The sequence below is a fragment of the Lucilia sericata genome, unplaced genomic scaffold (genome assembly GCF_015586225.1).
Source record: "Lucilia sericata isolate MDLA Ls3-8-SP2 unplaced genomic scaffold, ASM1558622v1 Contig000840F_arrow, whole genome shotgun sequence".
NCBI classification, from domain to species: Eukaryota; Metazoa; Arthropoda; class Insecta; order Diptera; family Calliphoridae; genus Lucilia; species Lucilia sericata.
Window position 1 is genome coordinate 78,202 of NW_023994832.1, and position 21,124 is coordinate 99,325.

The window sequence follows — 21,124 nt, forward strand, 5'->3', positions numbered from 1 at the left end:
GTATATTTAGTTGTAAAAGACAAACAAAAACCCAGCAAAAAAAACCCATTCAACCGTCTAAATTCACATTTTTTGCAAAAATCACCTAAGTATAAATAAACAAATAATGTCGTTTACTGCTATAAGTTGGCATGATTTTGTTTTGCAACTTATTATGCCAATCACGTTTTATCAATCTTTATTAAGCATTAAAGCCTTTTTAAAAAGACATTTTTATATACAGAAGAAGAAAATTGTTAAAGAAAACAAATTTTGTTTCGATAAGCAAAATTTTATTTTGGATAAAAAAGAAAATCTATATATATAAAATTCTAACGTTACTGACTGACTGACTGACTGACTGATTCATCATCGCACAGCCTAAACGGTTGAAGCTAAAGAGCTGAAATTTGGACAGGAGGTTGGTCTCCCGCCAAATAGATCCACTAAGACGGGATTTTTGGAAATTCGAATGTTTAGGGGGTAAAAAAGGGTAAAAACGGGTAAATTCGGTAACCTTATATCTCCTAAACTAGAAAAGATACAAAAACAGTTTAAAGCTTATCGCCGTTCATTTAAAAAATAAACGGACAGGTGTCTGGTACTTTTTTAAAATTCGGCCCCTTTAGGGAATAAACGGGTAAAAACTGTATTTTGGTACTTTTTTCGCACCCCATGTATCTTTTAAACCAGTGCACATTCAAAAAATATTTTTGACTCCTTCATAACTTAACGAAAAAATAAAAATATGAATTTAGTACTTTTTGGATATTCGGACGTTTAAGGGGTTAAAATTGTACCTATTTTTGGTACTTTTTTCATAAAACATTGTTTTTGGTTTATTAACTTATACATATGAATACATAATAACGGGCTCCCACTACGATGTTGCAACTTTTTGGAATAGAATTTTTATTTCGTTAATGGGGAGGAAAAAAGTACCAAAAGGGGTAAAAACGGGAAATTTGATTTTATTCAACCACAATGATCCAATTTAGATAAAATTTTTAAATTTAGAAACACTAAATATCCTAATGGGGTGTTATTTGGAACCCCGGTATCAAGTGATATTTTTTGGTACTTTTCATTCTCCAACTGGTCCTTTTTGAGTTTTCTATGACATTGAAATAGAAACATGAAATTAATAATAAAGGGACTTTTCGCTACTTTTTCGTTCTACACACGTACTTTTTTGAGTTTTCTTTAAAATTAAACCTAGAAACATGAAATTAAGCATGTAGAGCTCGGAGTAAATGAGAATCTATAAAATGGGACTTTTTGGTACTTTTTCGTCCTTCGACTGGTACTTTTTGAATTTTCTATAATATTGAACCTAGAAACATGAAATTAAACATGTAGAGACCGGAGTAAATGAGAATCTATAAAAGGGGACTTTTTGGTACTTTTTCGTCCTTCGACTGGTACTTTTTGAGTTTTCTATAAAATTTAACCTAGAAACATGAAATTAAGCATGCGGACCCCTTAGTTAATGAGAATCTATAAAAGGGGACTTTTTGGTACTTTTTCGTCCTTCGACTGGTACTTTTTGAGTTTTCTATAAAATTTAACCTAGAAACATAAAATTAAGCATGTAGAGCCCTTAGTAAATGAGAATCTATAAAAGGGGACTATTTGGTACTTTTTCGTCCTTCGACTGGTACTTTTTGAGTTTTCTATAAAATTTAACCTAGAAACATGAAATTAAGCATGTAGAGCCCTTAGTAAATGAGAATCTATAAAAGGGGACTTTTTGGTACTTTTTCGTCCTTCGACTGGTACTTTTTGAGTTTTCTATAAAATTTAACCTAGAAACATGAAATTAAGCATGTAGAGCCCTTAGTAAATGAGAATCTATAAAAGGGGACTTTTTGGCACTTTTTCGTCTTTCGACTGATATTTTTTGAGTTTTCTATAAAATTTAACCTAGAAACATGAAATTAAGCATGTAGAGCCCGGAGTAAATGAGAATCTATAAAAGGGGACTTTTTGGAACTTTTTCGTCTTTCGACTGGTACTTTTTGAGTTTTATATAAAATTTAACCTAGAAACATGAATTTAAGCATGTAGAGCCCAGAGTAAATGAGAATCTATAATAGGGGACTTTTTGGTACTTTTTCGTCCTTCGACTGGTACTTTTTGAGTTTTCTATAAAATTTAACCTAGAAACATGAAATTAAGCATGTAGAGCCCAGAGTAAATGAGAATCTATAATAGGGGACTTTTTGGTACTTTTTCGTCCTTCAAAAGGTACTTTTTGAATTTTCTATAATATTGATCCTAGAAGCATGAAATTAAGCATATAGAGCCTGGAGTAAATGAGAATCTATAAGAGGGGACTTTTTGGTACTTTTTCGTTCTTCAAAAGGTACTTTTTGAATTTTCTATAATATTGAACCTAGAAACATGAAATATAAAAGGGGACTTTTCGGCACTTTTTCGTTCTTCAAAAAGTACTTTTTGAATTTTCTATTATATTGAACCTAGAAACATGAAATTAAGTACGTAGAGCCCGGAGTAAGTGAGAACATATAAAAGAGGACTTTTTGGTAATTTTTCGTTCTTCAAAAGGTACTTTTTGTATTTTTTATAACATGAAATTAACCATGTGGAGCCCGGAGTTAATGAGAATCTATAAAAGGGGACCCTTTGGTAATTTTTCGTTCTTCAACTGGTACTTTTTTAATTTTCTATAATATTGAACTTAGGAACATGAAATTAAATAAAAGAGGTCTTTTGTTACTTTTTCGTACTTCATTGGTACTTTTTGAGTTTTCTAAAATATTGAATATATAAACATAAATTTAAATAGGGGACTTTTTGATATTGCAGATATATATACATTTACAATAATATTTATTTTATTCCATTACGATGAGGGTAGCGAAGCACACTGGGTATAGCTAGTATATAATAAAATGAAATCCGTGATGTTTAAGGACAAAATTGTATACATTTTTGAAGAGCCTTTTTTTGCAATATTAATAAAATATGAGTTCAAAAAAATACATATAGACAGATGAATAGACAGAGATTTGTAAGGGCTATAAAACGTTATTGATCATTTGGGTTTTTAAAGGCTTATATGCTAATTTGTTAAAGTCTAACCTAGGCTTTAGCTAACAGAATAATAAAGCGATAAAAAACAATTTCAATGTTTAAATCAAGTTTCTGTTGTCTTAAAAAACAAACCAAATTAATTAAATTAAATATGCACAATTAATGTTGGGAGAAAACTCATTGTATGCTCCCTAGCCATCAGCAAATTTGCCCATGGCTAAGTAAGTAACAATTACTCTTACATTTAACAAACTTTGTTCAAAAAAAAATATACATTTAAACTTTTCTTGCAAAATAATTATCATACAGATGTGTAACAAAAATAACCGAAAAACAAACTTTTCATACCAAAGTTAGTGGACTATTAATATTACACGTCCTTGAACTTTGCCAATATAACACAAGAGTGTTATTAATAAAAACATAAACAAAATAATAAAAATAAAAAAACAACAGTAGCAACTAACTATAATTGAACCACACCACACAGTTTGAAAGTTTAGAATTTGTTTTGTTTACAGCTGTGTTTTTCTTTGAAATTTATTAGGCATTAAACTATAAAATAGGGAAGTATGCTAAGAGTAAGAAGTCGACGGAGGAGTATTTTTTATTTAATTTTTTTATGTTTTCTCTTTAAATTAACTATAAAAAAGTAGTTTCGTTTTGCTACGCATATTGGCCGAATATATTCGCTGCATACTTTTTGGCTTAACTCATAATGTATGATGCCGGATAAGTAATATTTATTCAGACGGTTTTCATTAACGAACTAACTAACTAACTAACTAACTAACTACTACTAACTAACTACTAACTAACTAACTAACTAACTAACTAACTACTAACTAACTAACTAACTAACTAACTAAACTAACTAACTAACTAACTAACGTACAACTAACTACTACTAACTAACTAACTACTAACTAACTAACTAACTAACTACTAATAACTAACTACTAACTACTAACTAACTAACTAACTACTAACTAACTAACTAACTAACTAACTAACTAACTAACTAACTAACTAACTAACTAACTAACTAACTAACTAACTACTAACTAACTAACTAACTAACTACTAACTAACTAACTAACTAACTAACTAACTAACTAACTACTAACTAACTAACTAACTAACTAACTAACTAACTAACTAACTAACTAACTAACTAACTAACTAACTAACTAACTAAACTAACTACTAACTAACTAACTACTAACTACTACTAACTAACTAACTAACTACTAACTAACTAACTAACTACTAACTAACTAACTAACTAACAACTAACTAACTAACTAACTAACTAACTAACTAACTAACTAACTAACTAACTAACTAACTAACTAACTAACTAACTAACTAACTAACTAACTAACTAACACTAACTAACTACTAACTAACTAACTAACTAACTAACTAACTAACTAACTAACTAACTAACTACTAACTAACTAACTAATACTAACTAACTAACTAACTACTACTAACTAACTAACTAACTAACTAACTAACTAACTAACTAACTAACTAACTACTAACTAACTAACTAACTAACTAACTAACTACTAACTAACTAACTAACTAACTACTAACTAACTAACTAACTACCTAACTAACTAACTAACTAACTAACTACTACTAACTAACTAACTAACTAACTAACTAACTAACTAACTAACTAACTAACTAACTAACTAACTAACTAACTAACTAACTAACTAACTAACTAACTACTAACTAACTAACTAACTAACTAACTAACTAACTAACTAACTAACTAACTAACTAACTAACTAACTAACTAACTAACTAACTAAACTAACTAACTAACTAACTACTAACTACTAACTAACTAACTAACTAACTAACTACTAACTAACTAACTAACTAACGAACTAACTAACTAACTAACTAACTAACTAACTAACTACTAACTAACTAACTAACTACTACTAACTACACTAACTAACTACTAACTAACTAACTAACTAACTAACTAAACTAACTAACTAACTACTAACTAACTAACTAACTAACTAACTAACTCACTAACTAACTAACTAACTAACTAACTAACTAACTAACTAACTAACTAGACTAATAGACTAGACTATAGACTAGACTATAGACTAGACTATAGACTAGAACTATAGACTAGACTATAGACTAGACTATAGACTAGACTATAGACTATAGACTATAGACTAGACTATAGACTAGACTATAGACTAGACTATAGGACTAGACTATAGGACTAGACTATAGACTAGACTATAGACTAGACTATAGACTAGACTATAGACTAGACTATAGACTAGACTATAGGACTAGACTATAGACTACACTATAGACTTATAGGACTAGACTATAGACTAGACTATAGACTAGACTATAGACTAGGCTATAGACTAGACTATAGACTAGACTATAGACTAGACTATAGACTAGACTATAGACTAGACTATAGACTAGACTATAGACTAGACTATAGACTAGACTATAGACTAGACTATAGACTAGACTATAGACTAGACTATAGACTAGACTATAGACTAGACTATAGACTAGACTATAGACTAGACTATAGACTAGACTATAGACTTGACTATAGACTAGACTATAGACTAGACTATAGACTAGACTATAGACTAGACTATAGACTAGACTATAGACTAGACTATAGACTAGACTATAGACTAGACTATAGACTAGACTATGTTTTCGAAGTTAGAAATGTTTCTTTTTTCTGAAAATATCTTCTTGATGTAGGAATTCCTTCATTTGTTAGACTTCTATTGAAAAGCTTATTTATACATTTTCTAAAAAAAAGTCTACTATATACTCCTTAATATTAAACAAAAAAATTGTTGCGTATACTTAATATTTATTCAATTAGGTCGAATTATACACCGTTGCACCAGTTTTGAATTACAAACTAATAAGAAAAAGACAAGATAGACAAAGTAGACCTACATCTCTCCAAATAGCGTACTAGTTAAACAATTGCTTTAAATATAGTATTTTAATAATTTGTATAAAAAGTCCCATTAATATTTGCAGTTGTTAAACATTTTTGTTCTTCTGACGACACAACCTAACCGAATATTTCAAACGTGTTAAAAGGTATAATAATAATAAGTTATATAAAAAAAGAAAAAACTGTCCAAAAATGTAGTAGTTACAATTAAAAACACATTAATATTATGTCAAAAAATTCTGACACATTTGTCCTAAAATCATATAGTAAAAACAAAAACTTAAGTATAGCGTGCACAATATTCATTAAAGTTTATTTATAACTTATTGCTGTTATTTATTCTTATTAAATTTTACAAATGACTTCAAATTTAAATGTAACATTTATTCATAAATTCTCATTAAATGTCAATGTATTTAAATATGTGTGTGTGAAAAGGAAAAAAACAAATATTCCTATAAAAACAATAAGAAAAACAAACACGTACATTAAATAAATTTATTTATCATTTATTTTATTACCGTAGACATACAATCGACTTGGACCACAAAACCAATTTTAATAAAAATTTTCTATTTTATATACAACTATTTACAGATTTTCATGTAGCAAATTTTTGGCTAAAAGCATTTTATGGAAATTTTATTGCAAATAATAATTGTATAAAAATGTAAGTAACTGCTAGTTTTATATCCATATGATATGAAATGTTTGTAATTGTGTTTGTTGTTGTTGTTTTAATAAAGAGTTTGTTATTTATTCATATGGATTTATTCTCATTCATATACATACATACGTACAAATAAACACTTACTCACTCATGCATATGCATTTGTTTGAGTGTATGTGTTTGTTCTAGAGGACAGAATCTTGTTTATATTGCTTATATTTTCATAAATTTATTTAATATTTTTTTTTCAATTTTTTATTTTAATTGGTTGTTGGTCATTCGAAGTGTAGGTGTGAGTATTTATTTTTTCAAAGAGAATTTATGAAATCTTGTTTTCAGAATTAAATTATAAGATATTGATTGAATTTTTATAAAATTTAAAAAAAAAATGAGAAAAAATTTTCTTGAAATACAGAAACACTTTGCGATAGAACTGAACTCAATTCAAGTTTAGTTCAGTTCTAGTTCAGTTCTAGTTCAGTTCTAGTTCAGTTCGTTCAGTTCTAGTTCAGTTCTAGTTCAGTTCTAGTTCAGTTCTAGTTCAGTTCTAGTTCAGTTCTAGTTCAGTTCTAGTTCAGTTCTAGTTCAGTTCTAGTTAGTTCTAGTTCTAGTTCAGTTCTAGTTCAGTCTAGTTTCTAGTTCAGTTCTAGTTCAGTTCTAGTTCAGTTCTAGTTCAGTTCTAGTTCAGTTCTAGTTCAGTTCTAGTTCAGTTCTAGTTTAGTTCTAGTTCAGTTCTAGTTCAGTTCTAGTTAGTTCTAGTTCAGTTCTAGTTCAGTTCTAGTTCAGTTCTAGTTCAGTTCTAGTTCAGTTCTAGTTCAGTTCTAGTTCAGTTCTAGTTCAGTTCTAGTTCAGTTCTAGTTCAGTTCTAGTTCAGTTCTAGTTCAGATCTAGTTCAGTTCTAGTTCAGTTCTAGTTCAGTTCTAGTTCAGTTCTAGTTCAGTTCTAGTTCAGTTCTAGTTCATTCTAGTTCAGTTCTAGTTCAGTTCTAGTTCAGTTCTAGTTCAGTTCTAGTTCAGTTCTAGTTCAGTTCTAGTTCAGTTCTAGTTCAGTTCTAGTTCAGTTCTAGTTCAGTTCTAGTTCAGTTCTAGTTGTTTTCAGTTCTAGTTCAGTTCTAGTTCAGTTCTAGTTCAGTTCTAGTTCAGTTCTAGTTCAGTTCTAGTTCAGTTCTAGTTCAGTTCTAGTTCAGTTCTAGTTCAGTTCTAGTTCAGTTCTAGTTCAGTTCTAGTTCAGTTCTAGTTCAGTTCTAGTTCAGTTCTAGTTCAGTTCTAGTTCAGTTCTAGTTCAGTTCTAGTTCAGTTCTAGTTCAGTTCTAGTTCAGTTCTAGTTCAGTTCTAGTTCAGTTCTAGTTTCAGTTCTAGTTCAGTTCTAGTTCAGTTCTAGTTCAGTTCTAGTTCAGTTCTAGTTCAGTTCTAGTTCAGATCTAGTTCAGTTCTAGTTCAGTTCTAGTTCAGTTCTAGTTCAGTTCTAGTTCAGTTCTAGTTCAGTTCTAGTTCAGTTCTAGTTCAGTTCTAGTTCAGTTCTAGTTCAGTTCTAGTTCAGTTCTAGTTCAGTTCTAGTTCAGTTCTAGTTCAGTTCTAGTTTAGTTCTAGTTCAGTTCTAGTTTAGTTCTAGTTCATTCTAGTTCAGTTCTAGTTCAGTTCTAGTTCAGTTCTAGTTCAGTTCTAGTTCAGTTCTAGTTCAGTTCTAGTTCAGATCTAGTTCAGTTCTAGTTCAGTTCTAGTTCAGTTCTAGTTCAGTTCGTTCAGTTCTAGTTCATTCTAGTTCAGTTCTAGTTCAGTTTCTAGTTCAGTTCTAGTTCAGTTCTAGTTCAGTTCTAGTTCAGTTCTAGTTCAGTTCTAGTTCAGTTTAGTTCTTCTAGTTCAGTTCTAGTTCAGTTCTAGTTCAGTTCTAGTTCAGTTCTAGTTCAGTTCTAGTTCAGTTCTAGTTCAGTTCTAGTTCAGTTCTAGTTCAGTTCTAGTTCAGTTCTAGTTCAGTTCTAGTTCAGTTCTAGTTCAGTTCTAGTTCAGTTCTAGTTCAGTTCTAGTTCAGTTTCTAGTTCAGTTCTAGTTCAGTTCTAGTTCAGTTCTAGTTCAGTTCTAGTTCAGTTCTAGTTCAGTTCTAGTTCAGTTCTAGTTCAGTTCTAGTTCAGTTCTAGTTCAGTTCTAGTTCAGTTCTAGTTCAGTTCTAGTTCAGTTCTAGTTCAGTTCTAGTTCAGTTCTAGTTCAGTTCTAGTTCAGTTCTAGTTCAGTTCTAGTTCAGTTCTAGTTCAGTTCTAGTTCAGTTCTAGTTCAGTTCTAGTTCAGTTCTAGTTCAGTTCTAGTTCAGTTCTAGTTCAGTTCTAGTTCAGTTCTAGTTCAGTTCTAGTTCAGTTCTAGTTCAGTTCTAGTTCAGTTCTAGTTCAGTTCTAGTTCAGTTCTAGTTCAGTTCTAGTTCAGTTCTAGTTCAGTTCTAGTTCAGTTCTAGTTCAGTTCTAGTTCAGTTATAGTCCAGTTCTAGTTCAGTTCTAGTTCAGTTCTAGTTCAGTTCTAGTTCAGTTCTAGTTCAGTTCCAGTTCAGTTCTAGTTCAGTTCTAGATCAGTTCTAGTTCAGTTCTAGTTTCACCCTTCAAAATTGTTCATCCAAGAAAACCCTACAACTGTTTGTTTAGTTATTGCAACTAATATTTATGATGTGTGATTACAGCCTGTAGAGTCTCAACAAATTTAGTAACACACATGTGTTAGTAATTCAAATTGTGTGCCTGTGTCTACTTAAACATCCGTTTCCCGTTGTGAAAATAAAACAATAAATAGCTAAATGTGTTGTTGTTTCTATATATTGTCAATTTAGAGCATGTGTTTCTCTTTATTCTTTTCAAGCTGAAATATATGTTTATTTAATAAAATAAATAAATATTAGTTTAAATGGATTGTTCACAGTTGGTGAGACTACTTCAGTTAAATTTATACCTTAATTTATGAACTTTTTTCTATAGAAAGAGATTCTTTATTGGGAAAACTTTTTCCGTATAATAACTCATTTCGTTAATGATGCCATTTCTGCATAAATATCTCCGGTTTCCTTCTGTAGAAAAAGTTTATATTTTAAGAACAATTTTTTGTATTTTCTCTAATGTACGGAAACTTTTTCTGTAATAATATAGAAAAATTTTCTATAGCAAAAGTCTCTTTTTTTAAAGTCTTACTTTTTGATAGAAAAATATTTCCCTTTAAGAATGTTTTTTATAGATATTTGTTTTCTATATTTTTTTAAAGAAAATTGTATTAGTTAATGAAACGTTGCTACAGAAGAAGAAATTCCTCAAAAAAGCAACATTATACTTAATAATTATTTTAAAACAATTACTTTGTAATATTGTTAATGTGAGACTTTTCCCCCTAACTAATAGTGGGACTACTTTAAATAAGAAACCGACCGCAAAATATAAAGTTTAATTACAAAAACCAAAGAGTTAAACAAATACTCTTTTTCTCTAGAATCTATTAATTGTTCTTGATTTATAAACTTATTCACTGCGAACATTTTATATTTTTCTTGATTACTTTTAGTTTTTAACTACAATTCTTATCATTTACAACTGAAACGGACAATAAACTTGAACATAAAGAAAAAAATCGATATAGAAATAAATTAGTAAAAACTAGTGAGTTGAGAGTTAAAAGAAATGTCACTAAAAACCTTTGAATTAAATACTGTTTCATAAAAAAAACTGACATGAAATGTTTTGCATTGTGAACAATAATTTTAAAATATTTGATTTATATATAGTATTTGGGGTTTTCCAATAATGGTGCTCGGTGAGGTCGAATCGTTTTGTTGATCTTAAAAAAGTATTATGTTGCTTTTACTGTTTATTCTTTTATCTAAAACTATTTATTTATTTTAACTCAATATTCTAAAACAAATTTGTACTGCAATTTCTTCTTAAGAATAAAACGAAATTTGTTTTTAAATTGAATTAGTAGTTAAAAGGAAAACTAAGAAAATACTTAAAGTCAACTTTTTTCCTATTTAACTTTATTTTCTATATTTTTTCTCTAACACGAACTTGCAATTTGTTTTTATTACAAAAAAAAAAAAAAAAGTTCAAAAAATTTTAATAAAAAAAACAGGCAAAAGACACTTAAATTGTAACAGATACTTGTTAAACAACTTATTTTTTTCTAAAATCAGATAACATATATTTTAAATCAAACATTCTTATAATAACAAAGTTGTGAAGTCATTTTAATTCATAAATATATCTATTACACGCATTAAATTGGCCAACTTCTGTATCAAACATAGTCTGTCTATAATAACATGTTAAAGTGAATATGTTTGATAATTGAAAGTCAATGATTTTCAAGTATTATTCAACCGTAATACAACTTTTTATATACATATATGTATGTCTGTATGTAGAAATTTTCTTGAAGAAAAAAAAATGCCTTAGGTCATTGTAAGGAAATTGAAAAATTGAACAACTTTTTTTTTCCTTCTCAAACATAAAAAACGTGCGTGTATTTTATTGTTAGTATAAAATATGTACTATATGTATGTTTTTATATCGTATATAAATAAAATATTTTTCTAGAGAATTTACTTCAAGAAAAACTGCTTACAAATAACATAAATACTATATGAGTACATATTTAAGTAAATATATCAATGAGCTTAACTTACATACATATACATAAGTAAGTATTGTAAGTTTAGAGATAAAAGGTGCTAAGTTCATTATTATAATTTCAAGTCAATCGACTTATAAAAAGGTATATCAAAAATAAAATGAACTAGAACTGAACTAGAACTGGACTAGAACTGAACCAGAACTGAACTAGAGCTGAACTAGAACTGAACTAGAACTGAACTAGAACTGAACTAGAACTGAACTAAAACTAAACTAGAACTGAACTATAACTGAACTAAACTGAACTAGAACTGAACTAGAACTGAACTAGAACTGAACTAGAACTGAACTATAACTGAACTAGAACTGAACTAGAACTGAACTAGAACTGAACTAGAACTGAACTAGACTGACTAGAACTGAACTAGAACTGAACTAGAACTGAACTAGAACTGAACTAGAACTGAACTAGAACTGAACTAGAACTGAACTAGAACTGAACTAGAACTGAACTAGAACTGACTAGAACTGAACTAGAACTGAACTAGAACTGAACTAGAACTGAACTAGAACTGAACTAGAACTGAACTAGAACTGAACTAGAACTGAACTAGAACTGAACTAGAACTGAACTAGAACTGAACTAGAACTGAACTAGAACTGAACTAGAACTGAACTAGAACTGAACTAGAACTGAACTAGAACTGAACTAGAACTGAACTAGAACTGAACTAGAACTGAACTAGAACTGAACTAGAACTGAACTAGAACTGAACTAGAACTGAACTAGAACTGAACTAGAACTGAACTAGAACTGAACTAGAACTGAACGAGAACTGAACTAGAACTGAACTAGAACTGAACTAGAACTGAACTAGAACTGAACTAGAACTGAACTAGAACTGAACTAGAACTGAACTAGAACTGAACTAGAACTGAACTAGAACTGAACTAGAACTGAACTAGAACTGAACTAGAACTGAACTAGAACTGAACTAGAACTGAACTAGAACTGAACTAGAACTGAACTAGAACTAGAACTGAACTAAACTAAACTAGAACTGAACTGAACTAGAACTGAACTAGAACTGAACTAGAACTAGAACTAGAACTGAACTAGAACTGAACTAAACTAAACTAGAACTGAACTGAACTAGAACTGAACTAGAACTGAACTAGAACTGAACTAGAACTGAACTAGAACTGAACTAGAACTGAACTAGAACTGAACTAGAACTGAACTAGAACTGAACTAGAACTGAACTAAAACTGAACTAGAACTGAACTAGAACTGAACTAGAACTGAACTAGAACTGAACTAGAACTGAACTAGAACTGAACTAGAACTGAACTAGAACTGAACTAGAACTGAACTAGAACTGAACTAGAACTGAACTAGAACTGAACTAGAACTGAACTAGAACTGAACTAGAACTGAACTAGAACTGAACTAGAACTGAAATAGAACTGAACTAGAACTGAACTAGAACTGAACTAGAACTGAACTAGAACTGAACTAGAACTGAACTAGGACTGAACTAGAACTGAACTAGAACTGAACTAGAACTGAACTAGAACTGAACTAGAACTGAACTAGAACTGAACTAGAACTGAACTAGAACTGAACTAGAACTGAACTAGAACTGAACTAGAACTGAACTAGAACTGAACTAGAACTGAACTAGAACTGAACTAGAACTGAACTAGAACTGAACTAGAACTGAACTAGAACTGAACTAGAACTGAACTAGAACTGAACTAGAACTTGAACTAGAACTGAACTAGAACTGAACTAGAACTGAACTAGAACTGAACTAGAACTGAACTAGAACTGAACTAGAACTGAACTAGAACTGAACTAGAACTGAACTAGAACTGAACTAGAACTGAACTAGAACTGAACTAGACTGAACTAGAACTGAACTAGAACTGAACTAGAACTGAACTAGAACTGAACTAGAACTGAACTAGAACTGAACTAGAACTGAACTAGAACTGAACTAGAACTGAACTAGAACTGACTAGAACTGAACTAGAACTGAACTAGAACTGATCTAGAACTGAACTAGAACTGAACTAGAACTGAACTAGAACTGAACTAGAACTGAACTAGAACTGAACTAGAACTGAACTAGAACTGAACTAGAACTGAACTAGAACTGAACTAGAACTGAACTAGACTGAACTAGAATGAACTAGAACTGAACTAGAACTGAACTAGAACTGAACTAGAACTGAACTAGAACTGAACTAGAACTGAACTAGAACTGATCTAGAACTGAACTAGAACTGAACTAGAACTGAACTAGAACTGAACTAGAACTGAACTAGAACTGAACTAAGAATAAGAGGAAGAAGAGTAAAAATATCGCTAAGTATACTGATTGTAATAATGTTTAAAGTGGAATAAGTGTTTAAATTTGAAACGTATTTTCTTTTAAAGTTTAAAATTTAAACAATCTAAAATTTAATGGATCCCAAAGCTCAGTTGACCGAAAATTATAAAATTTTTTTTTCAAATTTTGTCACAGTGTCCAATATAATTGAATTATTTCTTCAAAGACGTTCGTCATAAATTCATGGAAATTACACACTTATTTCTTCATTCCAATCCTGCCTTTACCAATTTCAGTTTCCAATTAATTTTTTTTTTTTCAATATTTTTATCACGTCGCCACTTTGCACAGTGGTATAGGAAAAAAAAAAGAGGGAAATAATTCGGTAACTTCTAAACGGTTAATCCGATTTTAATGAAATTTGGTATGCACAAAGAGGAGGTGTTGTCGAGTTTAGGTTTTGAATTTGGACCTTATAGGCCAACCAGGGGCCCGGCGGGGGGTCCTCAAATTAGGACACCTCGGCTATGTTAAATTTTTAAAACGATCCTATTTCTTCATTTGAGTTCCGATTTAAAAAAAATTTCGTATATAGAATCTCCTCATCGAGCACTATAAAAAATATCGTCGTAGCAGTAAATTATCTCTTATAGTTTAGGAGATATTCGCATTTGAATATTAAAATTTTAAAATTTTAACCGTCCTTACTTTAGTTTTTTTGATAATAGCAGGTCCAAATATTTCCGATTTTCGCCATTTTTTTTTATTTGCTTAACAACAAGTTTATATACCAAGCAGTGAAAGAATTATGTAAAAATCATGACTGAGTCCAAAGTTATAGGCATTTAAATTTAAAAAATTAAAAAAAGGCGATTTTTTGTCATTTTTTTGGGAAAAAAGTATCTTTTCTTTTTAAGTTATCTAAAAAGTTTCTAAGAAGATGTATATAGAATTTATACTTTTTGGAAAGCTGACTTTACATAAAATACGATAAATGAAACAAAACCTAAAAATTTTTGATACCGAGGGGACCAGGTCCATCCAAAAAAACCCTATTTTTTATGGAAAATTAAATTTTGAGCAAAAATTCTCAAATCGCATAGTCGATATCAAATTATAGTGACCTGTTTTATATGACCCAATAAGTTCTTAATCATTTTGTAACGGGTTTCGATAACCCCGCCCCTGGTATGGATATAATAGGCAAAAAACCAAAAAATCCCATTTTTGGGATTTTTTAAAACTTTTTTGGGAAAAATTTGCCTAGCACTATTATTTTCATCCATAAGGTTAACTCTTAAATTTGTTACATATATGGATGAAAATAATAGTGCTAGGTAAATTTTCTAAAAGATGTTGAGTTTTCCCTAATTAATTTGTCACTTAAAAAACATTAGGTAGGCATGTTATATATCAATGGAAAGGTAATTTTGTCTATTTTTCAAAACTGTATATAATTTTTGAAAATTAAAAAATTCGCGGAATACTTTTTTTAAAAAAAATTAAAAAATGTTTTTTATTCAGTTTTTGCGAAGATACAAATTTTTCAAATTGCAATAAAAATTTTATTTATGAATATTTTTTGATGAAATTTTACAGTTAGGTAGATTTTTTTACTCAAAATCCAAAATTAAATAAAAATTTCGAATTTTCTTATTAGAAATCCCGGAATTCCCAAAAAAGTTTTAAAAAATCCCAAAAATGGGATTTTTTGGTTTTTTGCCTATTATATCCATACCAGGGGCGGGGTTATCGAAACCCGTTACAAAATGATTAAGAACTTATTGGGTCATATAAAACAGGTCACTATAATTTGATATCGACTATGCGATTTGAGAATTTTGCTCAAAATTTAATTTTCCATAAAAAATAGGGTTTTTTTGGATGGACCTGGTCCCCTCGGTATCAAAAATTTTTAGGTTTTGTTTCATTTATCGTATTTTATGTAAAGTCAGCTTTCCAAAAAGTATAAATTCTATATACATCTTCTTAGAAACTTTTTAGATAACTTAAAAAGAAAAAGATACTTTTTTCCCAAAAAAATGACAAAAAATCGCCTTTTTTTAATTTTTTAAATTTAAATGCCTATAACTTTGGACTCAGTCATGATTTTTACATAATTCTTTCACTGCTTGGTATATAAACTTGTTGTTAAGCAAATAAAAAAAATGGCGAAAATCGGAAATATTTGGACCTGCTATTATCAAAAAAACTAAAGTAAGGACGGTAAAAATTTTAAAATTTTAATATTCAAATGCGAATATCTCCTAAACTATAAGAGATAATTTACTGCTACGACGACATTTTTTATAGTGCTCGATGAGGAGATTCTATATACGAAATTTTTTTTAAATCGGAACTCAAATGAAGAAATAGGATCGTTTTAAAAATTTAACATAGCCGAGGTGTCCTAATTTGAGGACCCCCCGCCGGGCCCCTGGTTGGCCTATAAGGTCCAAATTCAAAACCTAAACACGACAACACCTCCTCTTTGTGCATACCAAATTTCATTAAAATCGGATTAACCGTTTAGAAGTTACCGAATTATTTCCCTCTTTTTTTTTTTCCTATACCACTGTGCTTTGGTCAAAAATATGTTTCAATCTATAGAACGTTTATTTTTTTTCTATTCCTTCATTTTTTAACTTTCGGCCATTATTACATTTCTGTGTACTTTTTCTTCTCTTTGCAAATTTAATGGCTTCATTTACATTATAAATTTATATTTAATTTAATTTTTTTTTCATTTACTTTAAACATACTTGAGGTTAATTTTAAACTAGTGGAATTTTAACAATTTCAGACATTGGCTAAAAAATGCTGATATGAAGTATAAAAGTACAATAGGATAACATTTATCAACCCTTTTTATGTAAATTCTTGTAATCTTATGTGTCATTTGATTAAATATGAATTTTAATCCCATTGTGCATAGCTACAGTATGTGCATTAAAACAAAAACTAAAAAAATATATATTATGTCATTGCTCAGGTATTCGTTTCTAAAAAGCCTTTATCATTTGGGACTTGAATTTATTGCCTTTCAAAACTTGTAATGTGAAACAATAGAAATTGAAGCAAAAAAAAAATAAAAATGTTCAAAGAAAAATACTGCAAAAATATCATTAACAAAGTAATTTATGTCAGTAACAAAAAAACCTCCCCAGGATCAATATTACATCAAATAAAAAAAATTTAAATTTTGTGTTCGATTTTAAAACACAAACCAAAATAAGGGAAATACTAATACACTTCTTTATTTTATAACAATTATTAATGTATGTTTTTGTAGTTATTGCCGCACAGTAGTAAATCAAACGCTTTTTCAATCTCATGTTAGGTTGACGTTTTAGAGACCTTTTATAAGAAAATAATTTTTTTTCTCTTTTTGATATTTTTTTTGATTATATTTTGAAGTTTATTTACATTTAAGTATTTTTACTTACCTCTTAGTTAATCCCACTGTATCTTATTATGTTAAAGGTAAAAAACATCCAAAAAGGTCTTATTAAGACTATTATTCATTTCTGTAATTTATTATCACATTTCGTGCTTTTTGCTGCTTCAATATTTAGTAGCTCTAGTACAGTTCTAGTTCAGTTCTAGTTCAGTTCTAGTTCAGTTCTAGTTCAGTTCTAGTTCAGTTCTAGTTCAGTCCTAGTTCAGTTCTAATTCAGTTCTAGTTTAGTTCTAGTTCAGTTCTAGTTCAGTTCAGTTAGTTCTAGTTCAGTTCTAGTTCAGTTCTAGTTCAGTTCTAGTTCAGTTCTAGTTCAGTTCTAGTTCAGTTCTAGTTCAGTTCTAGTTCAGTTCTAGTTCAGTTCTAGTTCAGTTCTAGTTCAGTTCTAGTTCAGTTCTAGTTCAGTTCTAGTTCAGTTCTAGTTCAGTTCTAGTTCAGTTCTAGTTCAGTTCTAGTTCAGTTCTAGTTCAGTTCTAGTTCAGTTCTAGTTCAGTTCTAGTTCAGTTCTAGTTCATTCTAGTTCAGTTCTAGTTCGTTCTAGTTCAGTTCTAGTTCAGTTCTAGTTCAGTTCTAGTTCAGTTCTAGTTCAGTCAGTTCTAGTTCAGTTCTAGTTCAGTTCTAGTTCAGTTCTAGTTCAGTTCTAGTTCAGTTCTAGTTCAGTTCTAGTTCAGTTCTAGTTCAGTTCTAGTTCAGTTCTAGTTCAGTTCAGTTCTAGTTCAGTCCTAGTCAGTCCTAGTTCAGTTCTAGTTCAGTTCTAGTTCAGTTCTAGTTCAGTTCTAGTTCAGTTCTAGGACAAATCACTTTTCGTAAATGCGTATGATTAATATTTAACACTAATTTACGATAACCGAGTAAGCCACTAGATTCTACGACCAAAAATTAAGTTTAGGTGTCTCGGGGGTTTTCTGTGTCTTTTTGGCATACTTACAATGTTATCAATACTAGTTTATTAAACGATTAAAATGGGTTTTCTCATGAAATCCAAAGTAATCGGTTTTATGTTCGATTTACAATTTAATGTTTTATTGAGTAAAAAACTATAACATTGGTTTTCGTGAGATTAATGTATTTTTTGTAGTTTTCAAGTTCTACAAACGAAAATAATTTTTTTTCAAAATTGTAAAATAGGCTAAAAAATTTAAGAAAAAAAAATTAAAAAAAATAAAATAAAAATGTACCAAAATGAAAAAAAGCGAAAAACTTTAAAATATGCACTAAAAGAGTAAAATATGCTCTAAAAAATCGAAAATTTGCCTAAAATATGCTTCAAAAGTCCAATCATGCATATATATGCCTTTATGGGTAAAATATGCTCTATCAAATCGATGCCAAAATTCTTAAATTGGTCTGAAACGTGTAAATATCTTATCCATGAGTCCATATGGCGCACCACAAAAAAACATGCATTTGCATATTTTGGTTTCCCAATTTATTACTATAATAGTTGTCTCATAAATATATTATTAGGCCATTTAAAGTAAAGACAAAAATCTAAGCCTTCTAGAAAGCCCATCCATTTAGTTTGAAAAGAAAGCATTATAAAACAATTTTTGGTTAAAATGTTTAGAAAATATTATTTTTTAAATCATGCTCGTACTATGTGGAGAGTTTTTATATATTAAATGCTTATCTCAACAGTTTAGTTCTTATTGATGCTCTTTTGCTATGTTTTTATTATTACTTCAATATACATAATTTGATTGGGAAATAATGATAATTCCTATAACAACAATAATAACAAGAAAAAGCTAAAATACGATTGAATTATTGACATTTCACTGACCTCAGCAAATATTTACAACAGATAGTAGTAATAAAGTTGGTAGTAAAGATGCTAAGACAGCAACAAATGTATAAATAAACTTACTTTGTTGTTACACACATACACACACATTCAAGTATATTGAAATACACAAAAATACACACAAATCTATTTACCATCATTTTCTACTCGAAAACACCTTGAGTTGTTTTTCTGGGGGAAATAAATACCATTACCCGAAAATTTTCCAAAAAGAAAAAGACACGAAGCAGTTGTGTATGTACGTGCTGGAAGCAAAACATATTTTGTCTGTGAAGATAAATAAACTTCCCCTATTTATGTAGTCAAATGTACAGTGGGGCAATGATTTGGTACAGACAATTTATATGCTGGCTATGTAAGGATCCCTTTGATCAATAAACTACATAAAAAGCCTAAAGCTAGACACACATTTGTTTCACCTCTGTCCCTTTTTTTGTCTTTTTAGTGGTATTCCTCCTATATTATTGAACTGAGTAATCATTTATTGACCCACAGTAAAAAAATACAAAAAATATAGTATCTGTTTTTATTCCCACCAACAGATGTTTGATATTAAGTATTTTGTTTATATTGGCTATAACACACATTCATTTTGAAGTGTGCAAATTATTTTGACAAAAACATAGAAGATCCACAACAACCATAGAATATGAGTATAGAGAAACCGACACGAATCATAAAGACCAAGAAGACGGAAATAAATATTATTTTTCATTTTGGCTTTTATTTTCACTTAAAGCAGCAATAAGTCTTGTCTTAAGATTATTTCCAACTATATTAATGTATCTGTTTGTTTGTTTGTCTGTCTTGCCTTGTACAAATAAATAAAAAATAAATGATTGAATGAATAAAATTTGTCTCTCCAACACATTATTCATCTTAACTTTATTCTATTGATTCAAATGCTATTTTAGTGCTGTTGTTTTGGTTTGTTGCGTCGCCACATCTTAATGTTTTCTTAAGTATTTTTGGCACTTTTTCTTTATCTTAACCAGTGGCTATAAAGAGCCATTGAACGTAGGACAGAAAACAGACTAGCAGTGAAAGTGTCTTTTTAGTAGAAACATTTTTGTGTGATCATAATGGATTTAATGTTTTCATCTTAGACATGTTTTTTTGGTATTTATTTAAGGCTTAGGACCTGTTGTTTCAGTATACTGTCTATAGACACTTGTAATTGAGTATTGAATTTCGTTACCAAATATTAATTGGAAATTTTTAGCAAAAATGCAGACAAGTTGTAATGAATTATTTGACTTGGGCACAAGTCGAACTAAAGCTTCGTAAATTAAAACATGGTGTTCAATTGTTTGACTTTTGTAAAGCAGAACTGGAAAACTCTTCTGTCCGGAGTTACTTTATGTACTCTTGGTCGTATGAGTAATATTTTTATTTAAATAGTTATATATTAAGTATACGTTACTACGAACAATAATTCATGCTAAAATATGAAAAATTTCTACAAAATTATATAAATATAAGCGAAACATTTTCTTATCTTTAAAGAAACGATCTAACCTAAACTTAAATGAACAAACTAATGACTGAACTAGAATGAACTGAACTGAACTAGAACTAACTGAACTGAACTAGAATGAACTAGAACTGAACTTAGAATGAACTAGAACTGAACTAGAACTGACTAGAACTGAACTAGAACTGAACTAGAACTGAACTAGAACTGAACTAGAACTGAACTAGAACTGAACTAACTGAACTAGAACTGAACTAGAACTGACTAGAACTGAACTAGAACTGAACTAGAACTGAACTAGAACTGAACTAGAACTGAACTAGAACTGAACTAGAACTGAACTAGAACTGAACTAGAACTGAACTAGAACTGAACTAGAACTGAACTAGAACTGAACTAGAACTGAACTAGAACTGAACTAGAACTGAACTAGAACTGAACTAGAACTGAACTAGAACTGAACTAGAACTGAACTAGAACTGAACTAGAACTGAACTAGAACTGAACTAGAACTGAACTAGAACTGAACTAGAACTGAACTAGAACTGAACTAGAACTGAACTAGAACTGAACTAGAACTGAACTAGAACTTGAACTAGAACTGAACTAGAACTGAACTAGAACTGAACTAGAACTGAACTAGAACTGAACTAGAAGAACTGAACTAGAACTGAACTAGAACTGAACTAGAACTGAACTAGAACTGAACTAGAACTGAACTAGAACTGAACTAGAACTGAACTAGAACTGAACTAGAACTGAACTAGAAC

General features: G+C 29.7%; 1 protein-coding gene across 4 annotated transcripts in view; it reads left to right on the forward strand.

Annotated features, from left to right (window-relative positions):
* LOC119608470 overlaps positions 1 to 21,124 on the forward strand; it is a 134,983-nt gene that overhangs the window by 71,218 nt on the left and 42,641 nt on the right. For 2 of the 4 annotated variants that reach the window (XR_005231825.1, XM_037962904.1), the window contains exon 1: positions 10,218 to 10,314. The exons of 1 other annotated variant lie outside the window; for it this stretch is intronic. The gene's annotated coding sequence lies outside the window, so the exon portion shown is untranslated. Of the gene's footprint in view, positions 1 to 6,619; positions 6,693 to 10,217; positions 10,315 to 21,124 lie in introns of those variants that run through there. One more of the 4 variants, XM_037962906.1, reaches the window with a different exon arrangement.